Consider the following 14,495-nt stretch of genomic DNA (forward strand, 5'->3'; position numbering starts at 1 on the left):
CGACATTGGTGAGGCCTCATCTGGAGTACTGTGTCCAGTTTTGGGCCCCACACTACAAGAAGGATGTGGATAAACTGGAGAGAGTCCAGCGAAGGGCAACAAAAATGATTAGGGGTCTGGAACACATGAGTTATGAGGAGAGGCTGAGGGAGCTGGGATTGTTTAGCCTGCAGAAGAGAAGAATGAGGGGGGATTTGATAGCTGCTTTCAACTACCTGAAAGGGGGTTCCAAAGAGGATGGCTCTAGACTGTTCTCAATGGTATCAGATGACAGAACGAGGAGTAATGGTCTCAAGTTGCAGTGGGGGAGGTTTAGATTGGATATTAGGAAAAACTTTTTCACTAAGAGGGTGGTGAAACACTGGAATGCGTTACCTAGGGAGGTGGTAGAATCTCCTTCCTTAGAGGTTTTTAAGGTCAGGCTTGACAAAGCCCTGGCTGGGATGATTTAACTGGGAATTGGTCCTGCTTCGAGCAGGGGGTTGGACTAGATGACCTTCTGGGGTCCCTTCCAACCCTTATATTCTATGATTCTATGAGTAGTGAAATTGCGCTCCTATAAACATACACTACTGAAAATTTTGCCATGGGCATGTTAAAATACTGGAGTGTGATGCTGTTGTGAAAAATTGTAACAGTCTGCTAGGTCTTGCATTTTATATTTGTTCAGGATTCCTTAAATTATACTATATCTGAACTAAGTTAAATAATTGTGGAATATATTAAGTAATGATGATCTTTACAAAATAGGTCTTTCCCTAGATCTTTGATGCTAATTTTGATGGAATATATGAAAGAACTGGGTGAAAGCTCTTTTCTAATATATTCACAGTGTCATTTGTAAGACAGCATTCGATTATTCGTCATAGTTTCAGAATAGTATTCTGAAGGGTTCAGTGTGTCTTTAGTTCCTGATTTTAATGGAGACTAACCAAATGTGATCAGTGGCTTTTCAGTGATAACACTCTTAATTTAGGGCCATTGAAGTCAACACTCCCCATGGATTTTTAATAGAAGGATCAGGCCCTTCAACCTTTTTGTCCCATCTGTACATCCTGTATAAATACATACCTGTCATTTAAGTCTTTTTATGTAAATTACTATTCCACTAAGGGCATTTCGTTTTTAGGCTCTGAAAGGAGAAATGACATGAGGATTCACATATGCATACGGAATGTGCAGTAGGGAGAGAGGAGGGCTATTGTTAGCGTGGAATGAGCATAGCAGAAAACAAGGGGCAATTTAATCCCTCTTCAGTCTATCTGTAGGGAATGGGGTGAAATCCTGGTTCCAGTGAAGTCAATGGGCAATTTGCCACTGACTTCAGTGGGACAGGATTTCACCCTAGCAATTATAATTCTGTTGACAGGTATTTGTACAATGTTACCTGGCACTTTAAATTCTGATTCAGAAGCACACTTTGTCACTTTCATGCATATGAAGTTCTAAACGGATGTGAAACAAACAGAAAAAGGAATAAGAGACAAGTATTTCCATTGCAATCAGTGGTATTCTTCCAGCAGTAGAGAGGGGAAGTAAAAACAGATAAGATGGGTTTTAAAGGGAAGGCTGAAAAAAAGAAAAGTAAAGATAAAAGTGAAATATCCTGTATGAAATGGAAGTTACTGAATTCAGGCCTTGAAGGCTGAATCCTCTGTTTATTGACATTGAGCAAGGTGAGGAAGTTTGCATCATCAATGTGCTTCAGCCCCACCACGGTGAGAATATCTTTCAGTGTGAAAAAGTAGTGTGGTCTCCATGCCTATTCATGTCTTGTCATTTCTGATGAGACTCCCATAAAGGGGCCAGACAAAAATCCCCCTGGAATTCAGTTGTAGTTTTGGGTGTGTAAGGACAGCAGGATCAGGTCAAAATTGGCAAATTTATGTCAGTTGTGATGGTGGTTTTTATGATGTTGATACCCATCTACTGGGAATTGGACCAAGAACACAAACTCATTTCACACAGGCAACCATTCTAGTTAGGACCAGTCCTGCTTGTATACATAATGATATAGTTACTCTTTTCTGTGTTTTCTACCCACATTCATTATACTGTGGACTGTTTGCTTGCGAACAGGCTCTGTTTACCCAGGACTAAACATCTGTTGCTGTTTTTTGCCCCACCCCCGCCCCTGATGTCATAATCCTGAGTGTGTGATGTCAGGTAGTTTATCAGTAAATGATGGTGATGTTGCAGACAGAAGATTATGATTTATCTTGGAAGAATAAACAGCAGGGAAAGACAAACTCAAACAAAATCCTGTTTTCGTCTTTTTTACTAAAGAAGGGGGAGTAAATGTAGACAGCATAAGGCTGCAGATAAGTAAATGTTCTGAACTAGAATTTGTTACAACTTTTTTTCAGGAGACCATCAGCACCTCTTTAAAGTCTCATTAGTTCATGGTTGTGCAATGCTTTGAAAAGTATACATTGCTGTGTAAGTGGTAAGTATTGTGTATAGGCCACATCCCTTTCTCAGCACACTACCTGAGCAACTGGGCTATGCGCTGTGTTCCCTGTTTTGTGGGTGACGTGTGGGTGATGGGAAAGAATTCTATTCCATTCTCCCAGGCCATGGAGCCCTCTGTAGGAGCTCTTCGGATATGTCTTTTGTGCATTTTGGGTCCGTGTACTTGCACATTCAGTGGCTCTGCTTCCATTCGCGCCCCCCCCCCCCCCACTCCCCGCCTCCAGTGTGAACAGATGACCTGCTGCTGCTGATTACAACTCCGTGGTACACAGGAGGTTTGCATCCTTATGTGGCCTCCACCAAACATACATTGAACAATATTAGTTCCATTGTGTTCAGGCCCCTCTGTGACTTGAAGGTGGGGGTTGGGTGCAAATTTGACTCTCTCTCTGCGCTACATTTAATACCCTGCTTGCAACAATTGTATTCGTACTGCTAGGTGAACTTTACTATATACTGCTCCCTTCACATTACAAATTATGGGGCTGATTTTGGTTGGGTAACTTGATCTGGTAAGGGTCTTCTTACAAATAGAGCTGGTAGAAAGAAATCAAGGGGTGGGGAAATGTGTTGATGGAAATGCTGGCAAATTAGACATCATTTGTGCTCTGTTGTGTTTTGTACATGCCTGGCTTTTATTTTCTGACTTTTCCACAGGATTATTTTCAAAAATTAATTAAAAAAATTAATTTAAAATTAGAACACTTTTGAGGAAGAAATACCACCGTGTGACTAAGCTGACCTGATAGAGAATTTGCACATAGATACGAACTTTTCAAAAGGTTAACAATGGTTAGATATGCAGTTTTGGTTTGGGCCCATCTCAGCTGGTAACATGACAGTTGCACATACAGACTATATATCACATGAACAGAAAAACCGTTAGCTGCATAACTGATGGTTTCTCCCCAGTAGCAAAGCTGTGGTGACCCAGAGGATATCTATTAGTGGTGTACCAATTGCGTCTCTCAGTCCCCTTAGTGTAACAATTTGCATTAAAAAATTGATAACAAAGAAGAGAAGTATTTTTTTTCAGCACAAGAGAGCATCTTTAATAGCTGCAATAAGCTGCAAAAATTTACTTGTAAAACTCCTTTCAGTTCTGACCTAATAAAAGAACAGAAATTGTATGTGTAGTGAGTATCTCATGTTTGGTTTTTTGAAAGCATTTTGAAAGCAATTTGAAAGCATTTTGAAAGCATTTTGAAAGCATTTTGAAAGCAATATGGTTTTTTGAAAAGGGTGTGGGAGTCAGGAGACCTGGATTCTAATCCCAATGTTGCTATTTATTTGCTCTGTAACCTTGTTTGAGTCACTGGTTGTTTAGATTATCTGTCTGTCTGACTTATGGGCTGATTCAAACTAAAGATTTTTACTTCAAGTTTATTGACTGCTAAATAATTAGAGGTACTTAACACATTTGTAAAAGTTTGGGACAGGGTGGATAAAAATCAATGATTAAAAAATAAAATTGGATTTTTTTTATTTAAATGGGATTTTTTTGCTAAAATGTTTTTTGAGGAAAAACCTATCTAAAGATATTTTTTTAGCTATAATATAGCTTAATTAAAACTATCTCATCATGGAATAGGGATTATAGATTTGAATTCTATAGTTTGAGACAATATATTCATGTAATGTTTGTAAATGAATTCCAATAGTTCATGGATTAGGGACCCAATCTTATGGGGTTCCAGGGGCTTCTGTACAGATTATTTAGGTTAATCTTTCTATCTACCTAATGGGACTCAGTGCTCAGTCTAGAAGATACCATCAGAGATGCTTAGTTTTGCAGTTCTCAAACTGTGGATTTGTGTCTCCAGAGATAACATGCTTGTTAACAACAAAAATGTTTTCAAATAAATAAATAATATATAGAGGTGAGAAATAGTTAAATAGAACAATTTATTCTCCTCCTAATACAGCATGGCAAGAAAATCCTCCAAATATTAATGATTAACCCATTTAACTGGAGATAGTTCACCTCCCAATGACTTCATAAATGTCTACTTCAATTACCTTTGGTAAATGAAATAACCAAACAGTCATTCATTTTCTGATATAGCTGTAAAACTAATGTGAAAAGTTTTCAAAATAAATCACTTTAAAAATGTATAGTGTGTACCTTCTAAAAATGAATCCTACATCTATCTCTGAGTTGTAAAGAATATGTATTGAGGTTAAAACAACAAGAATGTCCGTTTATGTAGAAATTCATGATTAAATCGAGTCTTCCTGTCTAGTGATTTAAATCAATTTGATTTAAATCAAATCCACCCTGGTTTTGTGAAGTGTCTGAACCCTCCCCACATGTTTGTTCCAGCATATGAACATTTGTGGGTTACTTGGGGACAGATGTGTGGGGAGTATCCAGACTAGCCTTTACAAATATGTTAAGTACCCTGAGTTCCTAATTTGAGGTAAAAAACTCTAGTGTAGTCATACACTGTGTCTTCATTCAGGTGTAGCATTATGGGGCCCTGATCTCAACTGGGCCCTATATAGTAGCACCTAAGTAGGCTCAGTTTCCAAAGGATTATTTATGGCCCTTGACATCAATGGAAACTTTGCCTCACTGAGCCACGCAGTCTTGAGCTGTGTGTGTTGCTGTAAGTATACTTGTTTTACATTCCATTATGTGCTGCACAGAACAGTATACCCCTCTCCCGCTTTGCATGGAGCCCTTTCCGTTTGGTGCGCTGGTGAGAGCAGGGCACTGGGCCACAGGTTGGACAGCGTTTAATGAATTGTGAAATTGTATACTTGGAAGACGTGTATGTGGGGAAACTTGTATTAGTCTTGAGTCTTACAAAACCACCTTTTAAAATGTTTTGTTTCATTCCGATTGACCAATCTTTTAAGATACCTGATCTTCGGAAAGAGTGAAAGTAAACATCTGGCAGAAATAAATGCTGTTTGGGGACTGAAATGTAAATTCAATTAAAAAAAATCTACAAAAGTCAATAATAGATTTTAATAATTAAGTAAGTTTTTAGGTTTATTTGTTTGAAATGAATCTTCCTTGACTCTCAAAACACAGAATTAGGGCAGCGGCTGTGACAAAGATCATACACAGTTTGAGCCTTGTGCTTCAGTGGAGCCTCATTTGGGTTCTGTGTGGGCACAAGGGTCTGTCTCTGCTGAGTCGGTTGCAAGATTGGAGGCTCCTAGCTTCACCCCTTTCTCTGAATGTCCTTTTTCACAAAAGTCATTGTCTCATTTGGACAAAAGTGTGAAATGCACCAGAGGTGACTGTTAGAGATTTAAAACAAATAGACAGTAGAATAGCCCCAGAGACTTGATTTTCAAATACAGGACTCTGCAGTCGCTCTAGCATGTGTAAACTTGTGTAATGTTGTCAAACAATCAATTGATATTTATTTGCGACAATGCATACCAATTATTACTTAACTAGACCCCTGAACCACAGTGTGGTTAGAGAATGTGTGCAGTGGAGACATAATGTTTATGAGAAGCCAAGTGCTTTAATGAGACTGGGAATAATGTAGAATGATTCGTTGTTACCAAAAATAACTACTATTAAATGAATGCTGTCCTGTATATTTTTAGGCCCTGATTCAGTTCTGAAAATACAGCTGTCTTCTGTGGTAAGCAAGTCTGCACAAAGCCACAGGAGACTCTAAAATGAGCCTACCTGGGTTTACTGAGGCCATGTCTACATTTACAAACTGCTTTTTTGTTTTCTAAATAAAGAGGCAGCAGGGTTTTGTGGGGGAGGAAAGAGCCAATGGCGAATAAGAGGTTGGGGCCGTGGAAAGAGATGCCCAGTATAGGCAGGACAAGGAAGGAGCTGGCAACAGTGACTTTTTCTCCTCCACCCCCATAATCAACTTCAAAGAGAGGACAAAAGAGAGAGCCCCATCCCTATTAATAGCCAGAATGGTAGATGGGAGTATAGAATACCCACACTTCACCCATCGGCTTGGAACGGAGCTTTCATCTACCAGGGTGAGGAGGAAAGGGCTTACAGTGCTCTGTCCTCCCGTGAGTGACAAAGCCTGGGCGATAGTCATCTTCCCTTAGTCAGCAGGAATGGTGTAGATCTCTTCCCTTTTTCCCATCAGCTAGGAGGGGGACAGTAGGATTCCTTGCTGTCTCCTAGTGCTTTTCTGGGATGCGCTGTCTCTGCCTTCCCCCTCCCAACCAGCTGCGGGGGGAAAGGGGCACTTTCTAGGGAATTGTTTTGGCAAGCCCCCTGTCTAGGATCCCAAGTGCTGTAGAACTGAACTCTGGCTGACTGTAATTATGCATTGCTGTTGTAAAGTGTTCAGCTGGTGTTAAGACTTTTATGCTTCCCGTTGTATGGCCTAGAAAGGGGAAATCCCAGGGCTCATATTTGAAATGTGTCTGCTAAACCGCACAGCCCTACCAGTGCCTAATTTTTGTATTTCAGAGGAACTTTGTTCTGGATATTGAGCAGAGACTTTACCTGGCCTCCTGTTCAGGCAAGATTTGTGGGGGGCAGGGGGAAATAAGCCTGTGTAATTATGAAAAATCAGACGAGTTCCAGCACATAAAGAGACTGTTTTTAACATAGCCTTAAGAATATGGCCTAAACTGGCAAAAGGCAGGAGCATCAGAATTATGGCTGAAATTCTATCTCTTACCCCACCCTGCTATGTCTAGTTATTGCAGAGGTCTCTGAACAGTGGGTGATTTTTTTACATAGCATGTGTGCTGTAATACCGAGTGCAAATAGGGTAGGTTAACAACAGGTTTCCCTCTGTGTCAGTTTCTTGGTTTTTATCAGTTTACCCTTTAGTTTTATTTGTGTGTGTGTTCTTTATTTGTGTTAGTTGGTGGAAAAATGTAAATTTCTCTTTAAACATGTGCAACACTGAATACAAGAGATCCTTTACAAGGGATAATAAAAAACAGATTTTTGCACGTTTATGATGTGAAAACTTTTTGGTGGGATTGGCATATGGAGAGAATCAGATACCAATTGGTACTTTGATCCCAGGCCATTTACCCCATCTGAAACTTGAGCAAATATTTTAGCCCAAATATTGGGAGTTGTATTGAAAAGTCGACAGATCTAAACTAAAGTTAGACTAATCGGCCCCAAGTTTAAATTCAGTCTCTTATGTGTAAAAGTGTTTCATCTGGTTTCCATGCTCTTGCAGAATATCTGAAGCTTCTGTAACTTGTGTATGTTTGTTGTATGTTTTAGCCAATGCCACTAGTACATACTATATTATGTGTTCAGAAGTGTTAAAATGCAGCACTATGGGTGAGAGTTTACATACCCGAGAGTCAGAAAATGTTAGGTGTTAGGGTATCCTCATTAACCATGGTTTTCCTCCTTCCTTTTTTAGTGTATATTATAATAGGGTCTTTCATTACACGATCTCGCAACATATATGAAATGCAGGAATACAAAATATGTGTAATGCTAAGATTACAGAAATAAGTGAAATCCTGTTGTACATCACCGTATTATTTGCCCCCAATGTGCCATACTACCCTTTGCTCATTTAGGCTACGTCTACACTATGAGTCGGGGGTGTCATTCCCAGCTCTTGTAGACATACTTGTGATAGCTCTCATCTGAGCTAGCACACTAAAAATAGTTGTGTAGCAGCGACAGCAGGCGTGGCATGTGCTGGCAGCCTTGAGTATGTGCCCACAAGGTTTAGATGGGTTTGTACTTGGGGCTGCTATCATGGTGCCACCGCTGCCACTCTCCGTGCTGCCATGGCTACACTACTGTTTTTAGTGTGTTAGCTCAGATGAGAGCTAGCACAAGTATGTCTGTGCAAGCTGGGAATCTCACTCCTAGCCCGTAGTGTAGATGTAGCCGTAGTACAATAGTTGTAAGATCACAAACAGAGGACTATGGCAAACTAAAAGGTATGTAATATAATGTCGTAGAAAAGAACAGAAACTCTTTTTCTAACATTAGAAGCACAGATGTAGTATTTTTGTCTTTTTTTTTCCATACCATTCATTTTGTGCAACAAATGACAGTACTGCAACATATGCATGCAAGGGGACAGTTTTGAGGTTACTATATATATCTGAGCACTTTCTGAATTTCCTAACTTTTGTACATTGACGCTTCTGTTTTGATGCACAGTTTATTTCCACATGGTTTCTTGTGCATTATTTGAAAAGCAAAAATATGAAAAATAAAGAGATGAAAAAGTTTTTGGTGATGGAAGGATGAAGTATAATCCCGCATTTGGAAGAGTCTCCATAGGAGGTGGAATTACAGTTGTAGGCTGATCCACAAAAAACAACTCACAATGTATCTTCTCAGACTTTTTTTCTTTTGAGGAGGTGTCCCATCTAATCTAAACACCAGGCCAGACTTTGCTTAGAGTATGAAATCTGACGCAGTCACAGTTCTTGATGGTCTGGCTGCAGGTGACTTGGCTGTTTCTATGGAATCCTAGGAGCACCATGTATCAGAAGCTGGAATCAAACTTAATAAGTCTCCCATAGAATTAATGCAGAGATACTGGACAAGCCCAGGGAGTCAGTACTTGGTTACTTGGCAAGGTATCAAACAGATAAAGTTGCATGGGGCGGAGTGAGTGATGGAAGGCTACATAGGAAAAAGGAATTTTGAAGAAAGAGTGAAACCTCATGGTACAGCAGGATACTCCCAGATGGGGGCAGCATGAGGAAATCCAGAGTGTGAGAATCCTGGTGTCAAACCCTGGCCTTGTACCCAGTCCCACTGGATTCTTGGGAAGCAGCCTTGGCCATCACACCACACCAATGCATTCATTTACTGCGGAATTCACAGATGTGGGTGGGCCAGCTTCCAGGATTCCGCATCCTGCTTCACATGATGTTGACTCTGATTGGTGACAATATATAGACTTTTTGCTTCCTTTCTGGCCTTGTCTGAGCAACAAGCCACTGCCTGTTAGTTGCTGCTTGGGCCCTGCCTTGTTATCTCACTTGACCCTGCCAACTACCTCGCTGTACATTCTCCTTGGATTGGATCTCCTAGCTATCAAACCGCTTATGTGAACTCTGACCACTGATCTGGACTGCCCTTTGACCCACCTGACCCTGAGTATTATACAGAGCCACTTGTGGGAAGTGATGACAAAGAGATTTTATCCTACGGGTTGCTGAGCATCCCTTATATCCCATTGACTTTGATTTCATTGAGAATTGAGGCCAGAGCACCTCACAGGAACAGGCCCATTGTCACCTCTTCCCACAGTTGGTTATGTGAATTTCCTCATGCCACCCCTTATTCTGAGAATATCCTGCTTGACCTGGTACACCATGACTCTTCAATCTCTTTCTTGAAAACTATTCTCAAAACTTCCTTTTTCCATGTTGCATCCCTTCGCTTACCTCCATTCCAGCCTTTGTTCTGGTGTTTTTCAGGCTGTTTATGCATTTTTTTTTAAAAGTATCTATCTGTGGCAGTACAGCCAAAATTTTCAAACATAGGTACGTAATAGGGCAAGATGGTCATGAATATAAATCAGAAGCTAGGAACTGTAGAAATTTGATATGGGAAGTCAAAGAACATGAGGACAAATCTATGGCTGGAAGAGTGAAGGACAATAAGGAGTATTTTAAGTGCATTGTGTACAAAAAGAATCCTAACATTGTGTTGGTCTGTTACTAGAATGAAGTGGTAGAATTGTCAAGAATAATGCAGAAAAGGCAGAAGTGGTCAATACATATTTCTGTTCTGTATTTGGGAAAAAAACATGATACATTTATATCATACGATGAAATAATTTCCATTCCAACAATAACTCAGGAGAATGTTAAACAGTTACTAAAGTTAGGCCTTTTTAAAATCAGCAGGTCTGGATAACTTGCATCTGAGAGTTTTAAAAGAGCTGGCTGAGGAGCTTGTTGGACTGTTAATTTTGATTTTCAGTAAGTCTTCAACAGTGGGGAAGTTCCGGAGGACTGGAAGAAAGCTAATGTGCCAGTGTTTTAAAAGGGTAAATGGTATGATCTGGGCAATTAAAGGCCTGTCAGCCTGATGCTGATCAGAGCAAAATAATGGAACGTCTGATACAGAACTCAATATATAAAAAAAATTAAAGAAAGGTAATATTATTAATGTCAGTCATCATGGATTTATGGAAAGTAGTGTTGATGTAATATACTTAGACTTCTGTAAGCCATTTGACTTGGTACTGTATGACATTTTTATTAAAAATCTAGAGTGATATAAATCAACATGGTACATATTAAATGGATTAAAAACTGGCTAACAGATCTCAAAATGTAGTTTGTAAACAGGGTATCATAATTGAGCAGGTGTTTCTAATGGAGTGCTTCTGGGACTGGTTCTTGGTCCTATACTATTTAACATTTTGATTCATGTCCAGGAAGAAAACATAATCATCACTGAAAATTTGCAGATGACATACAGATTGGGGGAGTGGTAAATAATGAAGAGAACAGACTGCTAATACAGAATGATCAGGATTACTTGGTAAGCTGGACACAAGCAAATATTTTGTGTTTCAATATGGCCGATTGTAAATGTATACATCTAGGAATAAGGAATGCAGGGGGGCCTCTATCCTGGGATTAAGAGACAGAAAAATATGGGGGGTGTGGAGGATAGAAAATCCGCTAAACATGAACTCCCAGTGCACACTGTGGCCAAAAGGTTGAATGTATTCCTTGGATGTATAAATAGGAATATTGAATTGGAGTAGAGAGGTTATATTATCTCTGTATTTGGCACTGATGTGACCACTACTGGAATACTGTGTACAGTTCTGGTGTCTACAATACAAGAAGGATGTTGATAAATTGGTGAAGGTTCTGAGAAGAGCCATCAAAGTGATTAAAGAATTAGAAAACATGCCTTATAGTGATACACTTGAGCTCAGTCTGTTCATTTTAACAATGAAAAGGTTAAGAGGTTACTTGATCACAGTCTGTAAGTACTTACGTGGAGAAAATAAATTTGATAATATAGGGCTTTACAATGTAGCAGAAAAGGTATAACATGATCCAGTGGCTGGAAGCTGAAACTAGACAAAATCAGAGTAACAGTATGGCACAAATTTTTAACAGTGTGGGGTAGTTAATTATTGGAACAATTTACTAAAGTTTATGGTTGATTCTCCATTATTGCCAATTTTTAAATCAGGATTGGTTGTTTTTCTAAAAGATGGGCTCTAGTTCAAACAGGAATGTATTCAGGGAACTCCTAAGGCCTGTGTTATTAAGGAGGTCAGTCTTGGTGATGACAGTGATCCCTTCTGACTTTATCATCTATAAAAAGATTGACATTTAAATGAAAATTGCTCGGTTTCCACAGGTGCTGTAGACCTGCATCTCCAGTCTACTTCAATAGGATTACTCACATAGGATAAGGCCTTCTCACAAGGGTAAAAGTTTGCAGAGTCTGTCCTTTAGTGAATAACACTTAGTAAAGATTGCAGAGTCTTAATTCTGTACTCTTCTCTTTGCTCAATTGTTAAGTCCTCAAGATCTTAAAAATCTATTGCAGCAATGAGAATGATGAACTATCTGCAGTGTCAGCACCTGGTAAATACCACTGTGGACTCAAACAGACAAGAAATTAGCAAAGGTCACATTCCATATGTGGGACAACACGTGTCAAATATGAACTTTCCTTCTTTAGTTTAAGTGCAGAAAATGTCTGGAAAAAAATTTCTTACTGGATTGTCAAGTCATTTACACAACTGAATGAACTTGTTTAAACTTTAAAACACGTTTTAGCTGCCATCATAATTGCGGGAACCCCCGCCCCCCCCAGCACCCATGATCAACTTTTGAAAAAAAGTACAAATGACTGAAATGGGGTCTAAAATGGATCTTAAATTTAAATAAACTGTGATAGTGTGACCAATGCAACAAAAAAGAGAGTGTGTGTTGCATTTTAAAGAGAACAAGTACAAAACAATTAAAAATGAACAATTTAAAACCACAGTTCAAGTCTTCTAAAGCGAGATTTTGAATAGTGTTACTTATGTCTGGGCACCTTTCCAACTGACAGGGTAAGAAGTTGGGTTTTGAGATTGTAACCTTTTGTATGCACTCTAAGCTTCCTAAGACTCCACATAGTATTGAGATCATACTTTATCATGCATCACAAAACACTGTAGAAAGAGCACTCTAAGAATGTTTACATCCTTTTTTTTTATCTACACTTTGTGCGGCTGAGCATTAGCTGTTAAGGGTGAGGCTGGAGTTATCAAGAAAGACATTTATTTTTAGTTTAAAAAAAATCAACAGCTGGATTTCACTTACTTCACAAAAGCCTTTGAGGCACTAAAGCTTTTTGCGTGACATCCGTTGAATATACAGGAACCGCATTTTAAGTCTAAAACTGAACATATTAAAAGCTGTGTCATAATGAAAGAAGTAAACCAGATCAAACTGTGACTGGATAAACAATAACAAATACTGATGTACGTTGTAACTTTTTAAGTAGTTCAAAATATTGTAGACTGGACAACTTCATTTCTTTACAGTGAGATTGGAGCAAAATATGAACTTGCCAGTGGAATTAAAAACACAATAGTAAAGCAGATCTTGAATTGAAGACATTTTAGGCGTTTGGCTTTATGTGCATTAGCTTAAACAAACAAACAACATTAATCTCAAGATTCATGCAAATGAAACAAACCTTTAAGGCACTTATGTATAATACCAATGTTGTTATATTTAACCAGAGTACACAGTAAGGCCCATCTGCAAACAGGTCTACTCATATGCGTACAATTACTCACACTTAAGTGTTTGCAGTATCAGGGCCTATTATGGTGTTAATAATTCTTAGTGCAAAATGGCATAACTGGATACATTTGCAATCAGGACTGTGATAGTCTGACGAGTGAAGGTCATCTAGGGGCATAAGACAAGTATACTCAAATGCAGAATAGCTTGCAGGTTGAATGACTGATAGGACTCTCAACTAAGAGAAAGATGTGTATTATTAATCTGATACTCTGCTCAGAAAAGAGAGCTCACAAGATAAAGGCCGCATTCATTGATTGTTGTTGACTTCAGTATATCAGGTGCTATTCACAGAGTTGGCATTAGACATCTATTTCTGTAAAGCTGCACTGCATTCTTATGCCTCTTTTACAATAAAGATGTGATGGCCAAGATCCTGTTGGGAAATGTTTTGAGGGTTTTGGTTTCATATCCTTAAAAGCCAAATATTCCTTTGTACAATGCTCTTGCCTCTTACCATTTTGTTCATATAATGGACATGACAAACATAAGCCCAGAGAGGTTCAGCTTTTTTGATGTCCCAGTACTGAACTTTCTTTAGAGGAAAATATAAGACTTTTGTTATTAACTCAGCTGTACTGAACTAATCCAAGATGGGTTTTTTTTTTTTTTTGGATTGCATTTAGGCTTGGATTAGTAGGGAAATGACTGAATGATATGTCATGTTTATAAAATCAGGAGCACCTATCTATTTTCATACAGATCTCTTAATAGAGATTAAACACAAAATAAAGCAGAATGCGTGAACAGTGATATTCCCATAAGCAATATTGTAACTTGTACGCAATGTAATTACATTTTGTACACTTGCCAATTAAGCAGTTGTGCTTTAGAGAAAAATTACCTTCAAGAGATTGAAGAAAAGCATTGCGGAGCAGTAAATCAAATAAAGTATATATGTATCACAGTATTTAGTGTATGCAGTTAAAATTTAAAAACTTACTTCTCTATTCAGGTGACACACTGTTGACAGCATGCATAATGAGATTCTGTGTGTGTCTCGTGGCATTTTTGGAATAGATTGGTGGGTATTAAAACATTTTGTATTTACCATATGACTTCTTGGGGGAGCCTTGTGACACATAGAACTGAGAGATGCAAGCAGTCTCATCTCCCTACCTATCCCACCTGAGCTCCTTTGCCTCCCATTGAATAACTTGGCTCGGGAGTTAACAAGTAATCGGAAAAAGGGTAGGTGAGTACCTAAGAGGGAAACTCAGAATTAACTCCTGGATATACACCAAGTGTTGCCTTATTAACAATAAGGAGCACTGTGTAGAGTGGGGGAG

General features: G+C 38.9%; 1 protein-coding gene across 11 annotated transcripts in view; it reads left to right on the forward strand.

Annotated features, from left to right (window-relative positions):
- Positions 1-14,495, forward strand: part of CTBP2 (C-terminal binding protein 2) — a 230,045-nt gene that overhangs the window by 5,892 nt on the left and 209,658 nt on the right. For 6 of the 11 annotated variants that reach the window (XM_048856705.2, XM_075131027.1, XM_048856695.2 and 3 more), the window contains one exon: positions 10,815-10,921. The exons of the other annotated variants lie outside the window; for them this stretch is intronic. The gene's annotated coding sequence lies outside the window, so the exon portion shown is untranslated. The remainder of the gene's footprint in view (positions 1-10,814; positions 10,922-14,495) is intronic. 11 annotated transcript variants of the gene reach the window in all.

Source organism: Caretta caretta, chromosome 7, assembly GCF_965140235.1.
Source record: "Caretta caretta isolate rCarCar2 chromosome 7, rCarCar1.hap1, whole genome shotgun sequence".
Taxonomy (NCBI): domain Eukaryota; kingdom Metazoa; phylum Chordata; order Testudines; family Cheloniidae; genus Caretta; species Caretta caretta.